The sequence below is a fragment of the Neofelis nebulosa genome, chromosome 9 (genome assembly GCF_028018385.1).
Source record: "Neofelis nebulosa isolate mNeoNeb1 chromosome 9, mNeoNeb1.pri, whole genome shotgun sequence".
Lineage (NCBI taxonomy): Eukaryota > Metazoa > Chordata > Mammalia > Carnivora > Felidae > Neofelis > Neofelis nebulosa.
This window is the reverse complement of record NC_080790.1, coordinates 53,424,883-53,440,415: the sequence shown is the minus strand read 5'-3', so window position 1 is coordinate 53,440,415 and position 15,533 is coordinate 53,424,883. Positions and strand designations below refer to the sequence as shown.

Sequence of the window (15,533 nt, the reverse complement as noted above, 5' to 3'; positions counted from 1 at the left end):
AAAATTTCTCAATACTTAGACCTTTATTATTATATTTTCTGTTCTGTTCTCTTCTACTTAGTTTTTAAATTTTTTTTTTTCAACGTTTATTTATTTTTGGGACAGAGAGAGACAGAGCATGAACGGGGGAAGGGGCAGAGAGAGAGGGAGACACAGAATCGGAAACAGGCTCCAGGCTCTGAGCCATCAGCCCAGAGCCCGACGCGGGGCTCGAACTCACGGACCGCGAGATCGTGACCTGGCTGAAGTCGGACACTTAACTGACTGCGCCACCCAGGCGCCCCACTTCTACTTAGTTTTTAGACATACCGGTCATGACACACCAAATTGAATTCATGACCCACTATTGGGTCATGATCTATTGCTGCATAACAAGTTACCCCAAAAGTTAGTGTTTTAAAACAGCACCAATGGTTTTATTACCTCTCATGTTTTCTGTGGTACAGGAGTTTGAGAAGGGCTTGGCAGGGCTGTTCTGACTTAGGTCTCTAAGTGGTTGTAGTCAGTTAGTGACTGGACGGGGAGAGGGTAGGGCTGGACTCTTTCTCATGTAGTCTCCCCATGGGCTAGTGTGGGCTTCCTCCCAGCGTGGCAGCTTCAGGGCAGTTGAACTGATTACATTACAGGTAGCTCAGGGCTCCAAGGCTGAGAGCCAGGGAGAAGATAGCTTAGTCACATAACGTCACTTCCTCCATAATCACAAGCCCACCCCAACTGCCAATGAAAGAACATGAACTCCACCTGTTGATGGGTGCAGTGACGAAGTCACGTTGGAAGAAGAGCCAGTGTGATGGAAGGTACTGGTGCTGCCAATACCAGATAGAGGGCACCATTGCAATTTGAAAAGCATTCCTCTAGAGGGCACTGTTGTCATGTGACGTTCGATCTGTTTCACTTTGGAGGATGGGTGGGATGTTGGGAAGAGAGAAAAAGGAATTTGAGTGTTGGCAAAAGTGGAGCAGCTTATCCTTTTTGAACTGATCATTCTTTCTGTTGCATAGAACATGTGATGGCCAGGATGGGTGTGTGTGGCCTTGTGGATACCCCAGGGTAAAGGAACCCAGCAAAGAAGGAGGAGGAGAGCTGGTGACCTGCGTGCAAGGTTTCAGGTCTGTGCGCATTTACCCCAGTGCCTAGCAGAAGGCCTTGTGCATGGTCTGCTTTGCCAGCTAAGTATAAAGTGCTTGCACGTCACCAGGCATAAGCCCAAGCTATGGGTATGATAGTGCCACCCCTAGAACCCTCATGGAACCCACTATTCTCAATAAAGCATGGCTGGCTCCATGCCTCTAGTACTCAGGGACTAGACATGATGATTTGGAGGAATAATGAAGAATATTGTAAGCTTGTCCCAGGACAGCATATAAAGTGTGAAGAGAAAGGGCCCAAGGAGAGGAAACTAAGCAAATTTAGCATTTAAAGAGAAGAGGAAGCAGCAAAGGAGACTCAGAAGATGAGAGACGGTCAGAGGGGCAGGAGGAGAGTGGAATGAATGGTGACAGGGGCTGAGGCAGACTTGCCAGGAAGAAGGAGTGGCACTATGGGTCTAGTGTGGCAGCAAAATCAAAAGGCCATCAGATTTGGCAACATGGCAATTGTCAGTGACTTTTCTGATGACATTGGCAGGAAATGGAGTGAGCAGGATGTTATAAGGAATTCAGTGGTAATGGGAGGGAGGAGTAAAGGGGAGAAACTTGAGAGGAAGACAGAGTCAAGATGTTCTTCCTTCCTTCCTTCCTTCCTTCCTTCCTTCCTTCCTTCCTTCCTTCCTTCCTTCTTTCCTTCCTTCCTTCCTTCTTCCCTTTCTGTCCTTCTCTCCTCTCTTTTTCTTTCTTTCTTTCTAATCTTGGGCAAGACTAAGTTTGTACATAGGTGGGGAAAGGAAACAGGTGAGGAGAAATCAGCCTAAAAAGGAGTAATTGATACATCTGGCCCAGAGGGGATGGAGTCAAGGTCCAGATGGAGGGTTAGCCTTGGAAGAGTAAGGTGGCCCTTGCTTCTGAGAGAAAGAGCAAGAGAGACAAGGAGAAACTGATAAAACAGGAAAGAGGTCAAGGTTGAGGGATAAGGGGTGGTTAGCTGAGCTGGTTCAAACAGCCTCTGTTTCCAGAGTGAGCAGTGAGGAAGGGGTAGATGGTGGCTTGGGGGAGTTTTCAGTCAGAGATGAGCAAAAAGCCTGTTTGGTTTCAACTCACACATAATTAGGACCTATTCTGCGTTAAGAGTTTTCACAGAAATTACTCTATCCTTCCAATAATATGTGAAATAGAAATCATTCCTTTTGCAGGCTTTATCCTCTTCTTTGGTGAGCTCCTTGCTTCACCTATACATGGAAAGAATATGGCTGTGAGGCAAAGAGGGATGTGCTTATTCCAGGTCCATCCAGGAGCTCACAGAAGGGGTATCACTTAGCTCAGGGACCCTTGGCAAGGCAAATTGCCTATTTGAGACAAGACAGAGCAACCATGTTTCTGTTTTGAGTCCAGGAAGAGGAACCAGTGTGAAGGAAAGGGTTCTGATGACATTTGCTCAGGGTCTAGTTAAAGGGAAGAGGAGCAAATAGTGAAATCTGCCTTTTCAGGAGTAAATGTGTAAATGTGGAAGGTGAAGTCCACCAAGGCAGGGCAGTGCAGTGCAAACAGTGTGGCCTTGTGCTCGGTTCTTACTAGCTTTGTACGCCCTTTCCTTTAAAGTTTTATCTATTCAAGTAATCTCTATATCGCATGTGGGGCTCAAACTTACAACCCTGAGATCAAGAGTTGCATACTCCTCTGCCTGAGCCAGCCAGGTGCCCCAACTAGCTTTGTACTCTTAAACAAGGAACATAACACTGAACCTCTGTTTTTTCATCTGCCAAAAAGGATTAATTCTACTGACTCTGTGCACTTATGGAATGCAAAGTACCTGCTAATCCTAAACACCCATATCTGCTATATTGTTATTATTATTTCCATCTCGGAGATCGTCAGAATTCCTGTCTCAACCCCAGGACTTCAAGAACGTGGTTTAACTCTGGAATATTTTTAACATATACCCATTTTTATCATTTTTTGTATTCCCTCTTATCCTATAATGATTAGCAGTTAAATTCTTAAAATCAAGATTCCCGGGTATTTCATCTCTGGGGAGTGATACAAAAAGGGAGTCAGGGAGATGGTGTCTTACTCCATCACTTCAATTCGGGAAAGCTGGGAGGAGAACCAGAGGCCAATGTGGCTGCAGCTGTAGGGAGAGGGCTTGCTGCTGGGTGAAAAGGGGACTGCCAGTGTCCAGGAGGGGTCTTAGCGCCCAGCTGAAAGGCAGGCCCGGGAGGAGACCCAGGCGAGGCAGCCCACAGTATGTCATATCCAAAGGGAGGGCTTCCTTAACACTTCCCACCAGTGTGTCACCTGCACTGCCTAGAGGCTGGATGGCCGTCCAGATGCTTTGGTTCTGTGTTTCCTTGTTGCTCCTGCGTTTACCCTGATCACCGCATGTACCCCTCTGTGCTCACCTTACTTGCATTGCTCATCAGTCAAGAACTGCTTGAGTGAGGACAGGTGGGGAGATTTTGATGGCCTCTTTCATCTGATCCGGGAACACAAGGTCGGACCCAACCTAGCTCTTCCTTGCCTTGCTCAGGACAAATGACTGAAACAGCTCTGTGGGCCAATGAACATAAGCCTGCAGATTGCCTTGGCTGTAAGAAGAACTCAACCAATCTTAGGACCAAGGGATGGGGTCAAGAAGTAGAGGGCCCTTGGGTGCTTGGGTAGCTCAGTGAGTTAAGCATCTGACTCTTGGTTTTAGCTCAGGTCACGATCTCACAGTTTCATGGGTTTGAGCCCTGAGTTGGGCTCCATGCTAATAGTGCAGAGCCTGCTTGGGATTCTCTCTCTCTCCCTCTCTCTCTGCCCCTTCCCTGCTCACGGTCAATCTGTCTCTCTCAAAAATAAATAAATAAACTTAAGAAAAAAAAGACGTAGAGGGCCCTTAGCGATTTTTACTTTGTTTATTTCAATCAATGGGCCTCTGCTTTAAGAAGCAGGGTGCTAGGGGAACCTGGGTGGGTCAGTCAGTTGAGTGTCTGACTTTGGCCAGGTCATGATCTCAAGGTTTGTGAGATAGCACGGAGCGTGCTTCAGATCCTCTGACCCCCTCTTTATGCCCCTCCCCCACTTGTGCTGTGCCCCAAATAAAAAAAAAAAAGAAAAAAAAAAGGAGCAGGGTGCTAAATGCTTAATGGGACTGGCTGGGCCATGGGTTGGCAATGGCTGCTTCTCTCTACTGAAGGCTGGGGATCCCATTGGATAGTTCTCTCCCATAGCTGTGGATCTCTCTGATTCTAGCAACCATCCCTCCTGTTCTCCTCTAGGTCTAGAGACAACAACAGCTCCCCATAATTGCTAGTTACAGGGTGAAGCACAAGATTGTTGCTTTCCTTTAATCTTGTCTGAAGGTGCAGGAAGGTCCGTATCAAGTATCATCCAGACTGAGAAGGCACTTTAAGACTGAAAAGCAAAACAAGCAAGCCCTCCTATACGATTTACAGAATTTTATTCAGGGTAGCTTATTGACAGGGGAATTGGATGGGAAATCCAGATGGTACACAGCTATTCTCCACCAAGTCCAGATCTTAATCCTCAGCTTTTATAGAGCAAGGGGCATGGTAGTGAGGTCACAGGGTAGTTATCTAAAGTGGGACCTTCTGTGTACCAGTCATCTCTACTGGCTATGCAAAGTATTTTTCTTAATGTCTATTTATTTTTGAGAGAGAGTGAGCAGAGGAGGGGCAGAGAGAGAGAGAGAGAGAGAGAGAGAGAGAGAGAATCCCAAGCATGCTCTGTACTGTCATCACAGAGCCCAATGTGGGGCTCGAACTCACTGTGAGATCGTGATCTGAGCCAAAACCAAGTGTCAGATGCTTAACTGACTGAGCAACCCAGACGCCCCATCTCTACTGGTTATCTAAAGTGAAGCCTTCTGTGTGTCACTTTAGGGAAGATGGAAACAAGATATTCATGTTCTGGGCAGGGCATACTTAACCTGCAGGGGACCTAGAACACGGAGCCCTGAGGGAGGTCATTATGCGGACATGAACAGTGGAAGCTCAAAGATGGAGTCAGTGTTGTCAGTACTCCTACCTTTGTTCACATCATTGGAACTCATCTCTTTATTACACTCTCCTCAATTATACTGCTGGGTATGCCCCCACTTTTAAGTTCAGACTCTTCCTTTGAGTCCTTTGTGCCTTAGTCCTAGTTTTATAAATGTCTTGCTCAGCTTTAGGAGTCCTAGAGGGTCCCTCAGATGTTGCTGAGTTCTCCAAGAATTCCTTCCCTGACCTTCCCTGGGGGCCCTAGAAACATGAGAGTGGGAGAATGAGGTTTTGTAAGCAATTATGCAGCACCCCCCCCTCCCTTATTACTCACGTTGCCCTGTATTCCTCCCATCCAAAAGACCTAAAATCCTGTCATTGGAGGGTCTTCCTCAAAAAGCCCAGGCATATGTTCTGGAATCAAAAGGTGATGAATAGGTGTTCCAGTCTGTTCTGAGGGTCCAAACCCCTTTAGAACAAGAGTCACAATAAGATATAATGTTAAGATAAAGATATCAGTTATTAAAAATAGCATACTTTATATGATTCAGACAAAGCCCCAACCCAGGTAAAACTAATTATGGTGTTAGAAGTCAGGAGAGTGGGGGGCACCTGGGTGGCTCTGTTGGTTTAAGTGTCCAACTCCGGCTCAGGTCATGATCTCACAGTTCATGGGTTCGAGCCCTGTGTCGGGTTCTGTGCTGACAGCTCAGAGCCTGGAGTCTGCTTCAGATTCAGTGTCCCGCTCTCTCTCTGCCCCTTCCCCCACTTGTGCTCTCTCTCTCTCTCCCAAAAATATATAAGTAAACATTAAAAAAAAATAAAATAAAAAGAAGTCAGGACAGTGGACTCTTGATAGATGAATGGATAAAGAAGATGTGATATTTATACATATAAAACTCGGCCATCGGAAAATAAATTTTGCCATTTGCAACAACATGGAAAGATCTAGAAGGTATAATGTTAAGTGAAATAAGTCAAAGAAAGACAAATACCGTATGATTTTACTCATGTGTGGAATTTAAAAAACAAAACAGGGGAGCCCCTGGGTGGCTCAGTTGGTTAAGCATCTGACTTCAGCTCAGATCATGATCTCATGGTTTGTGAGTTTGAGTACCATGTTGGGTTCTGTGCTGACAGCTCAGAGTTTGGAGCCTGCTTCAGATTCTGTGTCTCCCTCTCTCTCTGCCCCTCTCCTGCTTGCTCTCTCTCTCTCTCTCTCTCTCTCAAAAATAAATAAACATTAAAAAAAAAACAGGGGGACCTGGCTTGCTCAATTGGTAGAGCATGCAACTCTTGATCTCAGGGTGATGAGTTCAAGCCCCATGGTGGGCATAGAGCTTACTACATTAAAAAGAAGAAGAACAAAATGAAAAAGGGACAAACAAGAAAACAGGCTCTTAAATATAAAGACAAACTGGTGGTTGCCAGAGGGGAGGAGGGTAGGGGGATGAGTGAAATAGGTGATGGGTATTAAAAGTACATTTGTTGTGATGAGCACTCACTAATGTGTAGAAATGTTGAATCATATAGTACATCTGAAACTAATACTATGTTAATTATACTTGAATAAAAAGAAAGAAGTCAGAACAGTGGTCCCTCTTGGGAAGGGGGTGGATAGCTCCTGGGAGAGAGTAGGCTTCTAGGATGCTGATAAAGTTCTGTGTTTTCTGTTTGCTAGTTTTATATATGTATTAAGTTTGTGAAAATTCAACAAGTTGTACATTTATGGTTTGTGCTCTTTATCATATGAACGCTATGCTTCAATTCAATGTTCAAAAATATTTATGCTATTTCCAACAGTAACAAAAACTTTAAGTCCAGGAATAGATCTAACAAACAGATATGCAAAAACTTTATGGAGAGCATAAAAGAAGACCTAAAAATACAGAAAGTATAAAGGTTAATTTTCTGTGTCAATTTGGTTAGACTATGGTACCTAACTGGTCAAACAGCAGTCTAGATGTTACTGTGAAGGTGTTTTTTAGATGAGATTAACATTTAAGTCAGTAGACTTTGAGTAAAGCACATTACTTTCCGTAATATGGGTGGGCCTCATCTAATCAGTTGAAGACCTTAAGAGAAGGGACTGAGGGGGTGCCTGGCTGGTTCAGTTGGTAAAGCATGCGACTCTTGATTTCAGGATCATGAGTTCAAGCACTATATTGGGCATAGAGCTTACTTGGGAAAAAAAAAAAAAAAGAGGGGCACCTGGGTGGCTCAGTCAGTTGAGCATCTGACTTGATTTTGGCTCAGGTTATGATCCCAGGGCCATGGGATCAAGCTCTGCGTTGGGCTCCGTGCTGAGCATGGAGCCTGCTTAAGATTCTTTCTCTCTATCTCTCTCCTCTGCCCCTCTCCCCTGTTCTCTCATGCTCTCTCTCTCAAATAAAAAACAAAACAAAACAAAACAAAAAAACACAAAAAAACCCCAAAAAAACAAAAAAACAAAAAAAAAAGAGGAGAGATTGAGGCCCCAGTGGAGGAAGGAATTCTGTTGTCAGGCTGCCTTAGGACTTAAGACATCAACTCCTGCTGGCATTTCCAGCTGGCCTGCCCTGCAGATTTTGGGCTTGTCAGACCCTACAATTGTATGAGCTAATTACTTAAAAGTAATCTCTGTATACACACATACACACACACACACACACACACACACACACACACACCCTGTTTTTCTGTTTTTTGAGGGAAACTAGACCAACACAGAGAGATACACTACATTCATGAATGAGAAGAATTTTCTTCCAAATAATAAATTACAAATTTAATGTAATTCAAGTCGATCTTTGAGTAGGATTTTCATGAAATTCAACAAAATTAATATTAAAGAGTTAAAGAATCAAGACAAACTAAGAATTTTGAAGAAAAATATGGTGGGAATATTGGCCCTAAGTTACTAAGACTTATCATAAATCTATAGAAATTAAAATTGCAAGTTTTGGAGAAGGATGAGTTTCTGAGGTCTCCATCTATGTATGGGAACTTGAATTTAATGGTGAAGTATTATGAATTATAGGGAATAATGGACTATTCAATAAATATGCTCAGATTCTCTCTATAATGGTTCTCCATTGAGAAAAATAAAATTAAATACCTTCCTCATAGCACATACAAGGTAAATCCCATATAAAGACCAATGTAAAAGAAATGTGTAAAACTTTAAAAAGAAACACAGAAGAATACTTTTGTAGAATAGAGATAGATTTCTCAAATAAATCCCAAAACTCCCATGAACCAATTTGATAATATTAAAATTAAAACCTGGCAAATACTAAAACATAACCAAAGTTAAAAGACAAGCTATAGACTGAGTGAAGATGTCAGCAATGCATATAATGACACATAATAAGTAACCAGGATATATAGAGATTTGTAAATGAGTAAGTAAAAGATAATGCAGCAGAAAATTGGCAGTGGATATAAATGGGTGATTCATAGAGAAAGAACCTGAATATCCATAATCTTTTTGACAGATGCTTAACTCCACTGGTAATCATAGAAATAGCCACTAGAATAAGATAACATTTTATTTTATTAAAAAAATTTTTATACCCTTGAAAATTTTTTTAACATTTATTTATTTTTGAGAGAGAGAGAAAGAGAGAGAGAACAAGTGGGGAAGCAGGGGAGGGGCCGAGAGAGAGGGAGATACAGAATCTGAAGCAGGCTTCAGGCTCTGAGCTATCAGCACAGAGCCTGATGTGGGTCTCGAACCCATGGACCATGAGATCACGACCCGGGCCAAAGTTGGATGCTTAACCTACTGAGCTACCCAGGTGCCCCTAAAAAAAAATTTTTTTTTAAGTAGGCTCCATGTCCAATATGGAGCTTGAACTCACAAACCTGAGCTCAAGAGTCACATTCTCTACCCGAGGCAGCCAGGCCCCCCTAAAATAATATTTTATAATCATCATGCTGAGAAAAAAAAAGTCTTGGGGCGCCTGGGTGGCGCAGTCGGTTAAGCGTCCGACTTCAGCCAGGTCACGATCTCGCGGTCCGTGAGTTCGAGCCCCGCGTCAGGCTCTGGGCTGATGGCTCGGAGCCTGGAGCCTGTTTCCAATTCTGTGTGTCTCCCTCTCTCTCTGCCCCTTCCCCGTTCATGCTCTGTCTCTCTCTGTCCCCAAAATAAATAAAAAACGTTGAAAAAAAAATTAAAAAAAAAAAAGAAAAGAAAAAAAAAGTCTGATCTACTAAGGGCTGGTGAGGATATGGGTAAATGGGAATTCTTACATATTGCTGGTAGGAATGTAAGTTATTTCAACTGTTTTGAAGAATAACTTATCAGTGTCTAGGGGAGTTGAATGTATATCTTATAACCCAACATTTTCACTCTAGTCTATGCCCTAGAGACACTCTCACATTAGTGCACAAGAGTGGCCATTGTGCTTCTTTGTAGAGAGGAAAAGTGGGAACAACCTAAATGTTCCTCAGTAGGTATGTGCTATATTATTTTCTGTATTTTCTCTTTGAACAGTTTCTTCCCCATCCACTGCCTCCTCCTCCTCTTCCTCCTCCTCTTCTTCCTCCTCCTCTGTCTCTGCTTCTCTCTCTCTCTCTGCCTGGCTGGGGTAGGTGGGGTAGTGGATGTGGTGGGAAGGCCCTAGGACTGGGATTGATGTAGAAGCCCAAGTAGCATGAGTGGAGCAAACACCTCTATGAGGAATGTATACAGAAGCCTCTGAAACTGGTCCTGAAAGTGGGAGAAAAGGAGGCTACTGGTGGGTCAGGACACATTAAAAAAATAGCTATGGGGCACCAGGTTGTCTCAATCCATTAAGCGTCTCTTGGCTTAGGCTTAGGTCATGATCTCATGATTTTGTGAGGTTGAGCCCCATGTCAGGCTCCATGCTGATAGTGAGGAGCCTGCTTGGGATTCTTTGTCTCTCTCTCTCTCTGCCCCTCCCCCACTTGCACTGTTTCTGTCTCTCTCAAAATAAATCAATAAACTAAAAAAAAATAATAGCTAAAACAATAGCAGCTTTATTGAGATATAGTTCACATACTATATAACTCATCCATTTGAAGTATACATTTCAATGTTTTTTAGTGTATTCACGAAGTTGAGCAACCATTACCCTAATCAATCACTGTTGACTTTATTTGATTTTTTTTTGGCTTAAAACAATGGAAATTTATTCTTTTTCTTTTTCTTTTTTTTTTTGAGAGAGAGTGAGCGTGCATGTGTGCATGCACATGAGTTGAGGAAGGGCAGAGAGAGAGGGAGAATCTTAAGCAGGTTCCTCACCCAGTGCCTGACCCCCACACAGGGCTTTATCTCACCACTGTGCGATCATGACTTGAGCTGAAATCAAGAGTTGGGCACTCAACCAACTGAGCCACCCAGGTGCCCCAGAAATTTATTCTTTTCTAGAGAAGCCAGAAGTCAGAAATCAAGGTGATGACAGGGTTGGTTCCTTCTGGAAACCCTGAGGAAAAATCTGTTATATATCTCTCTCCTACTTCTGGTAGCTGCTGACCATCCTTGGTATCCTTGGCTCATGGCTGCATCACTCCAGTCTTCATTGGGTGTGCCTCCATCTTCACATGCCCTTCTCTTCTATGTCTCTGTGTGTTCTCTCCTCTTCTCATAAGGACATTAGTCATTGGATTTAGGGTCCATCCTAACCTAGTGTATAGGCTGGGACATAATTTAAGCCTCTTTGAGGACAAAAATGTTCATGACAAATAAGGGCAGAAAAGTGAAAAGAGAAAGAAAGGAGAAAAGTGGGTCCCAGTGAAGAAAAAGGGGTGGAGGTAATCAAAGAAGAGTAAAGGGAGATTAAAAGAAGCAAAATGAAGACCTTATGGAGAATGAAGGAGAATGCCTCTGAGGTCAGGTTCCTAGAAGTTTGGAATTTATACCTCTGAGCAGCCTCCTGGAAGCTCTTTAGCTAAGCCAAGATGGACAGCAGACATCTCTTCCAGAGTTTTTTTTTTCTTCTTTCTTTTTTCTTTTTAAGCCTTAATTTTTTTAGAGTTAAAAAATTTTTTTGATGTTTATTTATTTTTGAGAGAGAGACAGAGTGTGAATGGGGGAGGGGCAGAGAGAGAGGGAGACACAGAATCCGAAGCAGGTTCCAGGCTCTGAGCTATCAGCACAGAGCCCGATGTGGAGCTCAAACTCACAAGCTGTGAGATCATGATCGGAGCTGAAGTTGGTGGCTTAACCGACTGAGCCACCCAAGTATTTCTAGAGTGGTTTTAAGTTTACAATAGGATTGAGAGGAATGTAGAGATTTCCCATATGTTCCTGTCTTTACTCAGGGATAGTCTTGCCTGTTATCAACATCACTAATCTGAGTAGTACATTTTTTACCAAGGGTAAGTCTACCTTGACACATCATAATCACCCAAGTGAATTAAGGTTCACTCATGGTGTTGTACATTCTATGGGTTTGGACACATGTATAATGATATATACCTATCATTATATTATCATCCAGAGTATTTTCAATGCCCTTAAAATTCTCTGTGTGCTGCTTATTCATCTCTTCCCCCCTTCTTCATCCCTGGCAACCACTGACCTTTTTATTGTCTTCATAGTGTTGCCTTTCCTTCCACAAGCTTTAAATCAATAGAGTCAATTACAGAGCAAGAACCCAAGAACTTTCTTTTCGTTCCTTGTGATTTTTGAATATTCTAATATTATCAGACATTAGTGATTTTAGTACCATAAAAGAGGATATATGGAACAACGACCACCAGTCCACAGAAGAGCCAGAGGATCATTTAGAATTAATGTGTGCCAATGCCGTGCTTTACAATAACACAGACCATTTATTATAAAGCTGCAAAGAGGCTATTGCACTCAGGGGTGCAAACTCTAAGCCTGAATCAAACTCAGAACCTGAATCAGTGCAAAATCTTCACAACTGTCTCATGAAGCCTCAAAGGATGAATCAGACACCTTGCAGAGAGGGGGAGGGCCATGGCTGCTGGCCAACTGGGAGAGAAGAACCTGTAGACCTGGTGCCAAAGTCTTCAAAATTCCCACCGAGGAAAGTAAAAGCAAAGTCAGAGATATGCTTGAGTAAATGTAAAGCAATAATTTAGTAAGAAAACAGGAGCAGTCTCACCCTGTTAAAGGATGGGAGGATAGTTGCCCTGAAGGCTTGTCATGGTTAGCTGAGTTTGAAAGACCAGATGGCTAACAACATGGAGACTTCTCCGTTCTGAGGAGCCTGTGGTAGGACAACCAGGCCACTATCCTGTAAGACTATGGATGGCAACTCAATGGCTTCAGTCTGGAGTGAATATGGATGAGGGGTCAAGTCAGACCCCTTGGGCCATTTATCTAGCAGTAGTTGTATAGCCATGCTTTTGAGATGGTAATGCTTAGGGACATTTTGCCCTAGGATCACAGAGTTTGCAGGTTGAGAAACTGAAACCCTGCGTGTTAGATTGCCCCCAGCATTGATGTTTGGAATATTCCTAGAGATATGTGACTTGAGCCACAACCCAAAGAATGAGGTTGGAAGGAACACAGAAATCAAAGGATTCAGGTGGATGGCATGAAGGGTTTGTTTCTGTCAAAACTGTCTTTCCTTGTTTAGTCACTTATCTCATTCTAGGGAGGAGGCCTCAGTCTAGTTCTCCTTTTTATAGAAAGGTCAGCCGGGTGGGTCAGGCAGCTGGGGAATGTGTGCTTTTTCCTGAGTTCAAGCTTCCTGATTCATAGGGTGAAATTCAGCTTTCTAATTGCTTCTCCGAGAAGGATGAGCTCATTGGTGGTGACAAGAGCAGCCCTCTGTCCTTCCTTCTCTTCTCCAAATGCTGGAAGAAGTGGGATGTGAACTCTCAAATGTCACAGAAGCCTACAAAATGCTGACTTCCAGATGCCAGGCATAACTGGGGTTGGCTCAGAACGTGGAGACAGGGCAACATCATCATCTGCTAAGAATTCATTGTTCTGCAACTTGCCTGGGACACAATGGCAAGACTGAAACAGGAGGGATAGATGTGGGGTGGGGTGGGGGCAGGCAACCTGGGTGTGTCTTTGCAAACACAGCCTTCTTGGGGGTGGGGAGAGGAGCAGTGTGGGATTAGTCAACAGGCCCACTGTGAGTGGGCACCAAGAAGCAGGGGCACAAAACACATACCCAAACAAAGAAAGGGAGGGGAGAGCATTGGTTTGGAGACATTTTGATATTCACTGCTTAAAAAAAAAAAAAAGCACTGAAGTAGTCATGAGAAAATTTAGAATTTTATTTTGTGCTGTGTATTTGAATTACAAATGGTGGGTGGGCACCGTGACCTTTGCAGAGTCTAGGGTGCTATTTGGATTAGGAAGTCTGGATTGAATGGTGCCAGGCTCCCTTGTGGGCAGAAGGGCAGCTGATGGCCTGCTGGGCATGCTTTGAGTGGAATGAGCAGATCCCTGATGCTTTCCAAAAGGGCTCCGGAGGGTTAGCAGTTAAAGTGGGATTAGAGATTATTTTATTTGCTTCTTTGTTCATTGTGTATTTTCCAGGTTTTCTTTTGTGTATATGTATATGCACACAGATTTTTAAAACCTTAATTTTATTATGTAAAATCACACAGTTAACATGTTATTGCATTCTTGAACAAAATTACTACTTTATGGTAAGAGTAACAAAGTCCCCTTTGGCCATTGCTCCTTTTAGGGCTTTTTTTTGTGCATTCATACACATATAGGAACACACAGATGAGAATCAGGTTGTTTTGTGTTGGTGGCTTATGTAAAAACATGAATGACATTGGACTGCACATTTCTTTCCTCAACTTGTATTTTTAACTCAACAAAATGTCTTGGTTATTATGACACATTGATCTGCTTCACTCTTAATTACAGCATGCTAGTCAATAGTATGGCTTTATTATAGTGATGTAGCTAGTCCCTTCTTCATGGATATGTAGGTTTTTTTCTAATTTTCCACTATTGCAAACAATGCTTTAGTCAACATCCTTAAACACAACTCCTTGGGCACAGGAACAATAGTCTCCTCTAGGCAGATATATAGAACACTGGGTCCTAAGATCTTAAATTTCATTAGGTACTTGAAACTTGCCCTCCATTCAGGCTGTAATAATTGATATTCCCATTACAGTATTAAAGTATCCGCTTTCCACTACTTTATTAACACTTGATCATAAGGAAAAAATTGCGGGTCTGATGAATGAAAAGTGATGTCTCATTGGTTTTCTTTGGCCTTTTCCCGATTACCAGTGAGGCTATTTATATTTATTTCTTCATCCTTTCCTGAACTTAATTTTTTCCTCAGGAAACATGTGCTACTTTCATAACATTGAAGGGTGTTCTCTTCTTCTCTTACTCTTCCTCCCTCTTCTTGTTGTTGTTAAAGCAGGCCCAAGTAAATAGAGGAGGACTATTTGCTCTGATTGGACCATCTTAAGTGAAATGCCCATTTCTGAGCCTATCACTGTTAGGAGATATGAGAATCTACCACTGCGGGGAAGGTAAGTGGGATTCGCCTGACTGGCTTACAGACTGCTCTTGGATCTGGGGACTGGGTCAGTCCCACAGTCCTCATGACTACTGCTGAGTAGAGGAGGGCTTTGTTTATTGTGTATGACTCTTTCCAGTTCTGATACTCTCTGACTGCAAGAAATACTGACGTTGTTTGTTTAATCAATGATCTTTTGGTTGAAAAGAACAGAAACCTACTCAAGCTAGATCAAGTGATAAGTGGGATTTATTTGGGGGTGGAGGGGGAGATCAGGGGGTATCTCCCAGAACATAAGGTGGAAAACAGAGCCGGGCTGGGATAAGAACTGGAATGCTGGCAGAAACAAAGGTCACTCTCTCTCCTTCATCCTCTCTGCTCTTCTAGGCTCATCTCCCTCTTTTCTCCCTTTTCGTTTCGACCAAGTGCTTCTGCTCATATATCTTGTATCTGGTCTAGACTGGCCATCTTAACTTTAATTTAATGTCTTTTTTCCATAAATACCTACCATTGATTTTCTATGATGTCTGGGTCTCCTAGTTTAGTATTTATGAGGATAAAAATATGTTTGGTTTCTAGCCAGCCAATGGACTGGCTGATTTTGACTCATGTGTTCAAACCTGATCCAATCAACTTGTCTGCTTGAGGCAGAGGGGGGATCTGCCCCTTCCACTGTCTGTGGGTGTGGCAATTCCTCCAGAAACTCCAGGGGCAGGTTGGGGAATGAAATGTGCCTCCTACAAAGGTGTGGTCTTCTAAAATTTGAGGAATTGTGCTGTGTCCTAAAGTATGTCAGCAGATTTAAGAATACCGTGAACTTTCACAGAAGGAGGGACGTGGGGGATGGGCTAGATGGGTGATAGGTATTAAGGAGGGCACTTGTTATGATGAGCACTGGGTGTTATATGTAATTGTGATGAATCACTGAATTCTACTTCTGAAACCAATATTACCCTGCATGTTAATTAACTAGAATTTAAATTTAAAAAATGTTTAAAAAAAAGACTACCATGAGCTTCCCCAAGTGT

General features: G+C 42.9%; 1 long non-coding RNA gene across 1 annotated transcript in view; it reads right to left on the bottom strand.

The window, feature by feature from the left end:
- Positions 1-291: 291 nt before the first annotated feature.
- Positions 292-15,533, bottom strand: part of LOC131484952 (uncharacterized) — a 52,169-nt gene continuing 36,927 nt past the window's right edge. Inside the window, exons 4-5 of the long non-coding RNA XR_009248517.1 lie at positions 742-894; positions 292-645 (exon numbers count right to left, since the gene is read on the bottom strand). This is a non-coding gene — a long non-coding RNA (uncharacterized LOC131484952). The remainder of the gene's footprint in view (positions 646-741; positions 895-15,533) is intronic.